Here is a 14,031-nt window from a genome sequence, read left to right as displayed (position 1 = left end):
GCAAAAAAGTTAATGTTTGGACTCCACTATCTTAGATGTCTTTTCCAACCATAATGATTCTGGTTGTTATTGCTGGATGGTTTTTTAATAATTTTTTTTCCCATCCCATCTTCCTCCACCTCAGTTTCAAACTGAGTATACAATATCAACAATTTAGTGAGACAAATTTGTTTCACGTCTATAAACTTTACCAAGAGTCAGAGAATAATTTGAATAGAAATACAATGGTTATTTACAAAATAAATGCACTATCTGCCATTATGCCTCATTCTGTATTTGTATAGGTACTTCAATTATGCAGCAATTATAATTTGAATCTCTCATGTGTAAATATCAACTCATCAATTTAGTGGTCTTTAGCATAGATGATTCCAGTTTCTCAGCAATATACACATTTGCAAGGGAATAGTTACAACCACAATTAAGAGTTATGGATGGTAGATGAACCATAGTCACTCTTGCATTAGAATTCCCTGCATAAACTGTATTAGCAACACCTGCAAGTAGAGGAATATATAGGAATATATTATATATGTACAGCAATATATCCTTCTCTTCTTTATTTGCATTTAATCTGCATTCCTAAGGCTGACTTAAATCACATTACACTTACAGCTTCATAATGTGGAGGGGAAGAAATCTAGTTTCCATATTGAATTATAACACATCATTTTACATTCTTCCCTGCAAGGAGGAAGAAACATTCCTGCGAATGGTTACAAAGGCTGCTGAGCTGCTCCTGCTGAAAACCACTAGGCAAGCTAATGAGGAAATCAGCTGATCTAAAGAGCTGCTCCTTGAAAGCCCTTGATGCAATCAGTACACAGGCCTAAGCTGTGCTACCCTCCGCACCATCCAGCTGTGGTGATGGCCACAAACGGCACCTATAGTCAATAAGAAGAAAGTATGAGTGTGCTTCACTTCGTCTCCACAGGCTAAAAGGAGGCAGAGGGAGCCTCCAGACTCAATCTTCCCCCTCATTCTGAGATCACACCATAAAAATGCTTTAAATTTCTTTTTTTGTGATCTTACAATTGTGGACCAGATGAGCACCCAGTTAATCTACTGAAGGCTGAAAATGCCTATAAATCACGGCACCCAGTAGCTCCAAAGAAGCTAAACCTTTGGAGAGAGTGCAGGGATGCAGGGAGCACAACTGTGCAGCAGTAGCCAGGCTGTTGTGCTGGGATATGAGGATAGTCTGGCTAACCTTTCTGAGCCAGATACACTGCTCCTGTGCTCAAGTCTTCTGAGCAGATTAATTCTACATTAAAAGGTATGGTTTACTATGTCCTGCTCTATTCAGAAATAGTTCTAACTGCTCTAAGCCACCAAATATTCAAAATACCTGAGCCTCTCTGTCCCTTTTGAATTCTAAGAATTTTCATTTTGTTACTTATCTTGATAAAAGTAGGTCTGAGCTCATGGGAATAGGGAAGAGCTCTTCTTTCGGTAACACTTTGTTCCAATGGAAAGAAGTAGATCTTCTGTTCAAGGAGAATGGTATTTTTTTCTCTCATATGCAGTAACACCTGGATTGGAACTCTGTGAATGGATATTACTGATTCTTACCAAGTTTGCACTCATTTGTCACAGAGTGATGGCATTGAAAAAAAGATGCAACCCATTCCCTACTGCAAAATGCCCGTCTTTCCCATTTTGGGAGCAGAAAACTGTTATGCCATAATTTATCAAGTGTGACTGAGTTCCATTCGTTCTAGACATCACCCATTTCACAGCCAGTTTGGAGCAGCAGCTGCCCAAGTTCAGACATCCCAAGAATGAGATGATTAGTAGGCACCAGGATAGCTTCACAGAAGAGCAATTGCATGCTTGTGTTAGGCTGTTAAAATTAGCTAGACTTATGGCTTTTGAAGTCAGAACTCCCTGCCTTTATTTGGTTCACCAGCTCAATGTAATTCTGTATCAAAGAGCTCCAGGAACATCAATCTCATGACAGTGGTTTACATTTAATGAAAGCTTTTTTAAATTTTGCATCCTTCTTTTCTTGTCCATAGATTCACTGTTGCTTGCTTACTGAAGTGGAGCTTATGGATCAGTTTTCACCTGAATTACACTTTTTTAGTAAATGCTTCTTGTTTTTGTCCTCAAAAGAAACCTCTTTGCAGCTCAAGGAACAAAAGAGGGAAGCAAAAACAATTTCTTCATCTGCCTTCTCTTTCCACCACACTAGGGACAAAATCAAAAGGAATGACTGCTCTGAGGTGTCACCTGAGGACACAAGGAAAAACGACGCACCACAGCTCTGGTCACAATGAAGAGACTAATTTATTCTCTCTGACTCCAATCATTTATAGTTCTCAAAAGGTGCCAGTGGATTGGAGGGTGAACGTGCCACCTCTCCAACGACACTGGACAAACTACCAGTCAATCAAATTTCTCTGCCTTTGTGAAAGAATGCAAAACAATAGGTTGTTTATAGAAAGTTGCGTGAGAAAGTTCTCTACAAGAATGTAAACTCAGAAGTCTTTAGAAAATCCTAAGAAATCAGGGCGACACTGAGGGACCTAGACAGGTTGGAGGAAGGCAACAACAGGAATGTCCTGAAATTCAGCGAAGTCCTGCCCATTTGAAGGAAGAGTCCTTGTCAACCACACAGGCAGAGAACTGGCAGACCCCTCCACTGCAGTCACCTGGCTCATGCTAGGGGTTCATGCAGCACCACATGTGCTGAACGTGCAGCACAGCACAAGTCACAGCTCTCCACACCCAGGAGAGCCCCTCCGTTCACATCAGCTCATTTCAAACACACAGGTAAAAACCTGACAACCCTGGGACAGACTTGCTCCTCATGACTACCCACATCACGAGGAAAGCACCAGGTTGCCAGTGCTCGTTCATCTTTTATAGGCCTGTCTCCTCTGTACTGCTGCTTCCACTTTCATGGAAATGTTCTTTTTTGTCATGTGAAGTGGAAAGATTGTTTAGCAGTCTCTGCTCTGACATACAGAAACCTGTCCCTGTGCAGCTTGTAGCTCCACTACAGACCTTTTTGAGTTCATTCAGAGTGGCATGAAATGTTTTGATCAGACAGTTTGTCACAAATTCAGATGCTCTCAGCAACTAGAAGTGTCAAATCCTGTTTCCACCTTATTTTTTTTTAATGGAACAATTGGATTTTTTTTTACAGAAACAAAGTTTCTTAGCCCATTCCTAAATGTATTTCCTCAACTGTTAAAAAAATATATTTAACTCTTCCAATTGATATGAAAGCTATTTGGTTTTACTGTTAGGTTGTTGTTTGTCTTTTTGCTCTTGATCAAACACAAATAAATTAATTTTAGTGATTTTTCACTTAGGCCGTGAATACAAAAAAATAGTTGTTTCCACAGTTCTGTCCCTCAGGACAATGAGAACAGTTTCCTTCTGTAGCAGGAATTGACCACCAAATTTTAACACTCCAGTTAACTCCCACCAGAGTTTAATGAGAATTGATTTTTCTCTCGCTCCACTGCCTTGCCATGTTACCTTCCTGGATTTGCTTGGCAGCATAAAGAAGCTGTTCAAATTTATTTGCTATCGGTGACTTAGAAAATTGTTTTATGATGCAACGTCTACAGTTCTCCAACTCAAGCCACTTACCTACCTGGACTTTGTATCTGCAAAGCCAGAACACTCATAATTGTTTTTTGTTTGATATAAATTCATATAACATTAGGTCTGTTTGTCAAGCAGACGGGGCTCTGCTGATGTACTCTTGGAGACCACAAGGTACCAGGAACTCCTTGGCTAGGAAATACTTCCGATTTCTTTTCAGACAGATTCATGGGAAAATGGACGGTTTTAACCAGTTTTGCCATGTTACATCTACTATTCAAACCTATTATCTGTTCCTAACACAGGAGCAGATGAAGAAATGTTTGAGTCTACAACAGCAGCAGGAAGTTCATCCCGTCCTTTTGAACTGCTCACTGTCTCCCAAAGATGCCTCCTTGCTGCTGCTGACCCCAATCAGAACTGACCTGTCTGTGTGGCTGATGTGCCCAAGGACAAGGCAGTGGCCATCATGTCCAGCCTCACAAATGCATTCCTAGAAACAACAATGTCCACATGCTTGTCCTAGTGTCTCCAGTGTGAAAAGGCTTCCTGAAGAGGGCAGATGATAATTTCAGCCTACAAAAGGAGAGGGCCTCCATTTCCTCACAAAAAGAAAGAGAAACTAAAGAAGGAAGCTATGACAGTTTTTACTCTATGCTCCTTTGCATCACCAACCCAGTTTCAAGGAAACAAAAAATCATGGTTTTAAGCTAATAAAAACTATAGTAGCTTCAACTCATGCACCTGCCAATGAATACAGTGATTCTTGGTCCTGTTGAATAAAATCCCACTTATTCAAAAAAGAAATAGGATCTCTGGTTAAGATACTGGCACAGGTTTTAAGAACTGAGCCTTACTGATCACCTCAGCCCACACTCTCCTCAAATCCAAACTGCTTCAATATGAAATTCACTCTCAGTTACAGTTTTGAGCACATTCCAAAAAAAAAAAATATAAAAAGCTTAGCCTGGTCTACTAATGCATGAAGGCCCATGGTCATCCTTCCTCATCATTTAGGTGCCCATAAGTACCCCAGATTTTATGTGAGAGGCAGGCTGCCAACCTACCTGTATGCAAAGCAGACAGTATGATGAGTGAGTAAGTGAGGATGTACCCTGTATTTTATCTTGCTCTCCAGGCATTTCTGAGGACAAAAGGAAATCTGCAAGCCTAGTCTTTAGCTCCTCTATGGATAAAGTTTGCAGACAGGAGGGAAATATCCTATGTATTGCCAGTTGGGTACAATTCTGATTTAGGACTCACAATCCTAGACCCAGATTAACCTTTTGCTAAGTATTTTGTCAAGTATTGGAACTTCTGTAATGCAAATTCATTCCTATCTTTCAAGAATATGAGAACAGCCAGTTTTAAAGTCTTTAAAAGACTTTTTTTATTTCAGCTGAATCATCCACACCCATCATCCTTTTTTGGTTTTCAAGGAAGCAACACACAAATAATTAAAGGTATTCCAAAGGCATTTAAAATTAGTAAAAAGGATTTGTCTATGTTGAAAGCAGGTTTATAGAATAGCCTGGAATACTTAGGAGTCTAGGACCTCTTCCTTTGCAAATGTGAGTGATTCCCATAAACATTTGGAGTATGCTTTGCTCCAGCCTCTCTTTCAACTCATGATCATTTTGTTCAGAGTCAACAACAGGAGAGGCCCACCTTTTCTCCAGGGGAGGTGATTTATAAAAGTAGACTTGCAAAACTTTTTGTTCTTTTTAATTGTTTTCTTCATGCTAAATTACATGAGCCTGCAAAGAAGATAGAAATCATAAAACTCTGAGATGGAGAAGAGGCATTAGATTTAATCCCTTCTCTTATCAACTCTATATTTCCTAAGTGATTCAGTGTCAGGTGATAAGCTTAACTTGACAGGTGGAGTCTCATCATCAGGAAATTTATTATGGAAGCTTCATTTTCCATTCCTTAGCTTTATCCTATTACTCTTTAATTTAATCCTATTACAACCAGGATTGTTGCTGCTAGCCATGTCCACATATCAACACTGAGATGAAGAGTTACTTTAGAATGTGGAAACTCAAATAATTTTATTACAACTCTCAGAGCAACACTATTTCTAGGTTGGGTCTGTTCCAGGGTGTGATTCGTCTCATGCATGGAGAGATTGGTACACTAATGCTAGTTTACCTATGCCTGTTAATTGGTGTTCATCAATTAGGACTGTTTAAGTAATTTTTTGGAGCCTACAGGAAGGACCAGACCTGGCACAGGACATCTACAATCATTGCAAAATAAAGAAAAATTGCTTCTTTGCACTCCTTTTGAACATTTCAGAAATTCCCTATGGGTTTGCTTTAGCTCTTGGATATGATCTTGGATTAATAGTTTTGAATAAGGCAAAGGAAGAAAATGAAAGATAAATCAGAACAGAAATAACAGATCAAAACAATCCTTTCCACAGCTTTATTTCACTGTTCTGTGTAATTCCCATTTGCTACTGAAACAGAGGTTGGCTGCTTTTCCATAGAAAAGCTTAAACACATATATTGTGTATATAGACACAGACAGATAAAGATATATTACACACAGGCTATTAAACATGAAAATCCAAGCATATGTAAGTACCATAATGCCAGATTTAAGGTTACCCTGTTCATGCTGTGCATGTGTTATGCGTCAGCTCCAAACAACAAGATCACATGGTATTTTCCTAAAGATCTGTGATCATTCAGTGCTTAGGTCTGTATTTCCATAGTTCACAGAAGTGTGGGTTAACCCCTCCACTTGCAGAATTGTAATGAACTTGTAGATTCCTCTAAATTCCTTCTTATAAAATCTGAAGGAGAAAGCAAAGGATTTGACCCAAGTAAATGCCCTGCCAAAATTACTATGTTGTTTCAAGGTGTGGGAGTACCAGAGCTGCCTGCTCAGAAAGATCTGAACCATTCTGCCTTAAGTTTCCAAATTCAGCCATGAAGAGATTTTCTAACTTGGAATACTTCAGCCCAAATTATTAAACTGTAGTCAGGAAAAAGATATTATATTATGAAGTGACTAGACTCTGGCACAGGACCCAGAATACCCTTGTGCTACTCTCATCTTTGCTGCAGAGAAACTACAGAGCTCTGGGCAGAGTTATGCCCTTGTTTCCTCAGTTGTTATCTCTGTGAATGGTACAAGCAGGCAGCATTTCCATTCCACTCCTGACAAAAGACCTCATCTGTTTCACAGAGCCATGCCAAAAACTGGTTTTATGCAAAGGAGTCTCAACTCCACCTCAAGCTTGCCCCAAATCAGTTTTCTCTCAGCATCCCCTTATACAATTTTTTTTCACTTTTGATCTTGAGCATCACATTCCCTCTCATACACTATGATGAATTTCTGCTTCTTTAGTACAATAAAATCCAAATCTGTAGCATCTGTTTATTCATCTCCATTTACAATCCAAGCTGGAGGTCACCAGTGCAGAAAGCCTTTGTTCACCTGGCTTGTGAGCTTGTGGCCAGGAACAAAAGAACTTTTATCCATGCAAAGTACCAACAGAGGGGAGAAATTTCCTGTTGGGGAAAACAAGCAGAACTTGACTGACATCATCAGGGATTTGGCTTCAACTGAATTTCAACTAGCATAAAGCATTTTGGAGGTTGCTGCCAAATGAGTCTGACAGTGTCGCAGTAAACCCACTACTAATTTATAGCCATGCTAATGGGAACAGAATTTACCTAAATGCATGTGTGTGTGTGTGTGTGTGTGTGAGGGTGTGTGTATGGTAAACTCAGAAACTCTGTCATTCAGCTATCTACTGAGCAAAAGGGCCTCCTGGGGACTGAAGTCAGGCGTGGGCTCTCTTACACTGGCAGTTTAGACACTTCCTGTTTAATTAAGTTTTGGGTGAGATGACAGAGCTCCTCAGTGCAAACTGCGGTACCTGGAACAGGGGAGAAAAATGACCTCATCTAACTCCATTATGCAACGGCCCATATGACTCTGCATTCATTTCTGATGGTCTGTGGCATTTAGCAGTTGGCTGTAGTGTGTCTAACCACTACAGAATTGCTGAGAAGACAAATGTCCTTACAGGCAAATGCAGTTAACAGCACAACGGGTTGCAGGGCAGATGGATGAAATGAGCATCTAGAAATGAGCAGCTGCTACAGTGACACGTCTCCCTTGACACAACCTCGCCAAGCCAGGATGACGGTACCCTCTGCGTGTGAGGGAGCTCTAAGTGGAGATGTTGCCATGTCTCCACATGTCTTGAAGCAAGCAGTGTACCTTTCTGAAGCTCATCCGTTAAATTTTTTAAGATTCCAGCTGGATTTACATTAACCTGCAAAGAAATATATTTGCTCTGTTTCCTGGCTCATAAACACTTGGTCGCTTTGCAAAAAGCTCTTAGTTCTTGTATAACCTATTCAAGCAAGAAGATCTGTGAAAACAATGGTCTGCAAGCTGCTCCCATGATACAGAGCACAGGGGTTGAGTGGGTGCTCTTCATGCCTATGTGGCAATGCATCAATGTCTGTGTGGTCTCAAAACACTAAAACCCCACTGTGCAATCTAAGTCAAAGCATTTTGGACTCCATCAGAATTTCTGAGCAACATCAGGAGATGTGAAAAACTCTCCCTGGGAGCTGCCAGCCATTTCCATAATGACTTGTAAATAAGATTACAGTGACATTTACGAAGTTGTTTATGAAGTTGTGTCAGCTTCTCCAGTACAACTGTGTCCTTCAGCATCTTTGCTAGACAAGTGTACTGGGCCTGGCTGAGGGGGAGTTACCTTTTTTTCTTAACAGCCTGTGTAGAGCAATGCTCTGAAGCTGTGGCTGAAATGGTGTTGGTAACACAACAGTGTTTTGGCTGTTGCTGCACAGAGCTTATAAAACATCTGTTGTTTTCTCTCTTTCCTCCTCTGCCCACCTCACCCAGCAAATTGGCTGGGGATTGGCAAAGGGTTGAAAGGGGACCCAGTCAGGACAGTTGATTCTAGCTGACAAAAAGGATATTCCATGCCATATGACATCATGCTTAGCAGTAAAAGCTCAGAGGAAGGAGGAAGAACAAGGCATGTTAAGAAGAAATTCTTCACTGTGAGGGTAGTGAGGCACCGGAACAGGTTGCCTCATTCCTGGAAGAGTTCAAGGCCAGGCTCAATGGGGCTCTGAGCAACCTGCTCTAGTGGAAGGTGTCCCTGTCCATGGCAGAGGGTTGGAACTGGATGGTCTTTAAGGTCCCTCCCAACCCAAGCCAGTCTGTGATTCTGTGATTCTGTGAAGCTACGTTTGTGGTTATGGCATTTGTCTTCTCAATTAAAGCTGAGGTCCTCCTTCCAAGAAGTAGCAAAACATTTGCCTGCCAGTGGGAAGTAGTAATAAATTCCTTTTTTTTCCCCTTCTTCGCCTGTGTGTGCAGCTTTTGCTCTTCCCATTAAACTATCACTAGCTCAATCCACAAACCTCCTCGCCTTCTTTCTGTTTTCTCCCCATCCCATGAGGGAGGGGAGTCAGTGAGCAGCTGGGTAGGTGTCTGTTAGCCACAACAGTCTGTTCCAAGCGCAGCATGGGGCCTGAGATAACGGGTTCCATTTGAGCATTCTATCAGCAGCTAGAGCTGTTAGAGGCAGGTCCTGCGCTGATCATGCAGCTTGTGTTCTTCACTGTATATTACAGTCCAAGGCCGTTTCTGCTGTTTGCTGTGGTGCTTATTGCTTTACTTCACTGTGCCTGGACACCTTTTGAAAAAGGCAATGGCCATGTGCCAGGGCTGGCACTGATGCTCCTCTTGTGCTGTGTGAGCTCCCTTGTGGGAAGCATTAGGGATTACACCTCCCTCTGCTCCCCTGGGATGGATCCTCTGCTCCTCTGGGACAGATGTGTCCAGCATTTTTGGATGGGCTCCCAAGTTCCCTGTACGTGATCATGCATGCTGTTTGATTATGTTCCCAAGTATTGTTGGATTGCTGTTGGGCTTGCAGAACCTGACTTGGTCCTGGCACAAGAGTAAACAAAGCATACAGCATTGCTGGTGAGGTGGCAAAGAAATGTGCACCAAGATGGCCAATTGGTGCTGGCAAGGTTTATGGGAGGATTTGGGAAGGTGCCTAGAGCCAGTGCCTAGAGCAGTTATCACCTTCAATAGCCTGAGATTTTACACATGAACAGGCACATAAACCTGTTGAACTGGGTCACCACTTGAAGGAAGGTGCCTTGCCTAAATCAATGGGACCAAACAAATTTTGGCAATATTTTTTGGCTTGGCCTGTGCCTACTGAGCCTCTGCCCAGCACCATCAGAGGAGGCAGGATGAGGGAGTGACAAAGAGAACAAGGAGGCAGAAATCACTCAGGCCATAAACCCCAAGTTTTAAAGGAGCTGCAAGATCTGTGGAAAAATTACAGCCACAAGCCAGGTGAGCAGATTGCTACCTAGTTGCTCCAATGTCAGGATACTGGGGTCTGCTGCCAGGAGTTAGCCAGCAAGCCAATCAGCTGGGATGCCTAAGGACAGACACCGGGACTAGCAAAGGGAAGCCTTTGAACATAATTCCTGTTGACAATGAAAGTCAGTCACTCCTCAAGGATGACTTGGTACGATGCCTGGGCAAGTGAACCACCACTGTAAAAGGCATCCAATGCTTGAGGGAAGTAGAGGTGGTGGGACTGCACCCAGTCCATGTGCAGAAGGTGCACATAACTCACCAGTGTTCAATGCCAGTGCCGTGGGGCTGATGTGCTGGACAGACCCCGAACCACTAAGTTCCAGGATTCAAAGAGATCTTCCCCTCCTCCCCCTGACCAAAGGTCTAGGTCTCGGTTGCCAGAGATGCCCCTCAGAGTTGTCTCTGTCCTGTCAGAGGGAAAGGGGGATCCAGGGCATGCCATGCCAGCCTGTGGTTCCTCCTGCACAATCAGGAGGATGAAGAAGAACAATGTGCCCACCTCAAATCTAGAAGCCCACATGCACGGACTACAAGGAAAACCACTGCTACAAAGCACCCATCCAAGTACACTGGTTTGATGGCCTGGCATGTGACCCACAGAAGCAGAAGGCTTTGTTGGACGCTGCTGCACAGAGTACCCTGACATCACCAGATTACAAGGGAGCAGAATCCATCTGGATTTCTGGAGTGACCTAGACTGGGAATGTCAGGGTCAGTTATCCATAGCTTAGTGAGCCCATGAAACATCACGACATCTAGGGCAAGATGCAGTATGTGGGTGGGCTTATGCTTGATGGGTGCATCTGACCACCAAAGTATCAGACAGGTGGTAGATGGAAGTTCTGTGAAGGGCAGGGAGAGGGTAATTCAGAAAGATGGGCAAGAGGACCATTAGGTAACAAGCACCAAAGTCTTTTTTCCCTAACAAATTTCCACACTGTAATTGAATTGACTTTGTCTGCATGCAGGATCTACATACTGAGATTTCACAACAGTGAGATGCTGATGCATGGTTTGGGCTTCTCAGTAGTACAAGATTACAATGAACAAGCAGTAACCTCTGCTGATACAAGTCAGCATGGTTCCATCGACTGCAGCCACCTCACTGACTTAGACAAGACTTAATCAAATACATCTGTGATCACTCTTCTATTATTCCTTCCCACTGGGGTCTCAGTGTTATTCAAGACAACAACAAGGATGAAAATCAACATCATGTCAACCACAGCTTCAAAGTCTGTTTGTCCACAGCCCATACTCCATCTAAATTTAATTTAGTAAGATTTATCTGAGCCTGATGTAAGTAAATTAATCATGCAGAGTACTGACCTATCCTACCCCAGGCTACTATGCCCCACCCTGCATGTTTATTTGGAAGGTAATCTAATTTGCTGCAAATGTGCTTACCTAGATGGAAAGCAAACTGTGATTGGTACCTTAAGAGGAAGAAAGCTTTCCAGAATGCATGCCTCAGTGAATTTGTATGAGGAATACAGAATCTATTGTACTGTTGTTGTTGATCTGCACTGGCATTATTCACCTGCTCCCCGCTCTTTGTCTCCATATGTTTGTGAAGCACAGTGAAGCTCCTAAGGTCCAGTCAGTTCAAAACTGGATAGAATGCACCAGCCCTTCTCTCTGGGTTTCCCATAAAGAAAGCTTAAGCAACTCTGGAGAGCTTCTAGGTAACAACCTCCCACCTGCACGGTACCTTTAGCAAATGAGAATGAAATCCTGAGAGATGTTTGCTAGCATGATGCTGAAGCACAAGAGCCCACTGAGTAGCCAGCAGTGGCATAGCCTGGCTATGTAACGCAGAAGAGAGTCAGAGCACAACACATTGACCTGAGTAAGAAACACTGGAGGTCTCATGTTCCTAAATATATACAATACCAACCAGTGCCGAAACAATTAGAGGACAAAATTATGATTAATAGCATCTTCTAGATGCAAGCTATCTTCTGTCCCACTCCAGGCTGTTGCATCTTGCTCAGCTTTGCCTCCCAAGCTCCCAAGTGTATCTTTGTCTCACCAGTGTGGTAAGAGAGGGATCAGATTCCCAGCAATACTTTCCTCTTACTCCCTGAGGTGAAGCAGAACAGAGCTGGGAGGGAGGTGTGCTGGTGGATGCTGAGGCAGGGATAATAGACGGATGTTCCCAACACCAGACAGAGGATGTGTCTTGCTATTTCCCCTCTTTCCAACCATCTCACTGGTTTCAACACTTTTCTCTTGGCGGTCCACATCCATTTGCCTTCCCTATTTTCATCTGTTTCAGAGGAGAGCCTTCTACCCTACAGCTCTACTCTACATCCTTGCAGAGTATGGCAGCATGACAATAATCCCTGCTGCAGGCCCTCGCCCAGACAAATGGACCGCTAATATCGAGATGTGTGAGTTGTGTGTGTGCAAAAGCTGTAGAACAGCCAGCTGAGCGCATAGGAATGGCTGTCCTCCGCTGAATGCGTACAAATGAGGATAAAACAGAGCAGAAGGGTGAGCTGATCAGAACGGACACTCCCGTCGCCAGCCGATCCGGCTGTAGGCTGCTGCCCTCCTACGGCACACTGGGACAGCGGTCCCGGGGCCCGGAGCAGCTCTCTGCGCTGCTGAAACGCACCGAGTTCAGCCGCTGCTGCCGGCTGACAGAAATCACAGCTTCCAAACACCCAGTTTGCCATCTCGCCGTTTGTCTGAAGTAGAAAATCAACACCCTGGGGCACTCAGCCTTTCTGCGCCGCCAGGGAAGCTGTTGTGGATGGGAAGAACTGCGTGCTGCTCAAGGAGCATTTGCCATCCGGAGCCTGCGTGTCACACTGTTAGCGCTGAACAAAAACATCCCTGCAGAGAAGGCGCGGATCTGCGGCTCTTCTCCCTTAGTGACTGCTCCTTGTTGCTATTGTTGGGGTTTGTTTCTAATGTCTGTATTTCAGCAACACAGGAGCTGTTGATTCGTGGGCCCATGAGACCCTCATGAAGATCAACAAGTGCAGGGGGCTGCATCTGGTGGGACAATCCCATATAGGAGCACAGACTGCAAGAGGAACTTACTGAGAGCAGCTCTGAGGAGAATGACCTGGGGGCTGTCATGTACAAAAAGCTGAACACAACCTGGCAGCGTGTGCTCACAGCCCAGAAAGCCAATTGTGTCCTGAGCTACAGCAAAAGCAGCGTGGGCAGCAGGGCGACGGAAGGGATTCTGCACCTCTGCTCTGCTCTTGTGAGATCCCACCCACAGTGCTGTGTCCAGCTCTTGGGACCTCAACACAAGAAGAAAGATGTGGATCTATTGGAGCACATCCAGGAGAGGCCACAAAGATAATCAAAGGCTGGAGCACCTCTCCTACAAAGGCTGAGAGAGTTGGGCACGTTCTTCCAGGAAGAGGCTTAAAGGGAAACCTCAGTGCAGCCTTCCAGCACCTTGAGGGGGCTTGTGAAAAGCCAGAGACTTTTTAAACGAGCCAATAGTGATGGGACATGGGGCAAGGGTCCTAAACTAAAAGAGAACAGGTTTAGATTAGATATTACTAAGAAATTCTTTATTGTGAGGGGGGCCAGCCTTTGGCATTGGTTGCCCAGAAAAGGTATCTCTGAGGTTTTAGATACAAACATCATATCTCTTATACTGCCCAGTTCCTTTCCTGGTGAACCAAGAAATTAATTCATCATGAAAATTAGACTTGTATGTCTTTCTAAAAAAAAAAAAAAAATTAAAAATAAAATGTAGTTTTATGTTCACACAAGCGACTGAGATTTGGATTAGATATAAGGAAGAAATTCTTTACTGTGATGGTGGGGAGGCACCGGCACAGGTTGCCCAGGGAAGCTGTGGATGCCCCATCCCTGGAAGCGTTCAAGGCCAGGGATAGGGCTTTGAGCAAGCTGATCTGGTGGAAGGTGTCTCTGCCCATGGCAGGGGCTTGGAACTAGTTGATCTTCTTCCGCCACAGAGCGGAGCAGCCCCACGGTGCGGCGCCGGCTGAGGGCGGGCACGGCGGCCAGAGCGCGGGGCTCCTCCCATCCGCACGGGGGCGCTGCGCCGCCGCCTCCGGCCGAGCCCTGCCG

Source organism: Anomalospiza imberbis, chromosome 2 (genome assembly GCF_031753505.1).
Source record: "Anomalospiza imberbis isolate Cuckoo-Finch-1a 21T00152 chromosome 2, ASM3175350v1, whole genome shotgun sequence".
In the NCBI taxonomy this organism is placed as follows: Eukaryota; Metazoa; Chordata; class Aves; order Passeriformes; family Viduidae; genus Anomalospiza; species Anomalospiza imberbis.
This window is presented reverse-complemented; position numbering follows the sequence as displayed.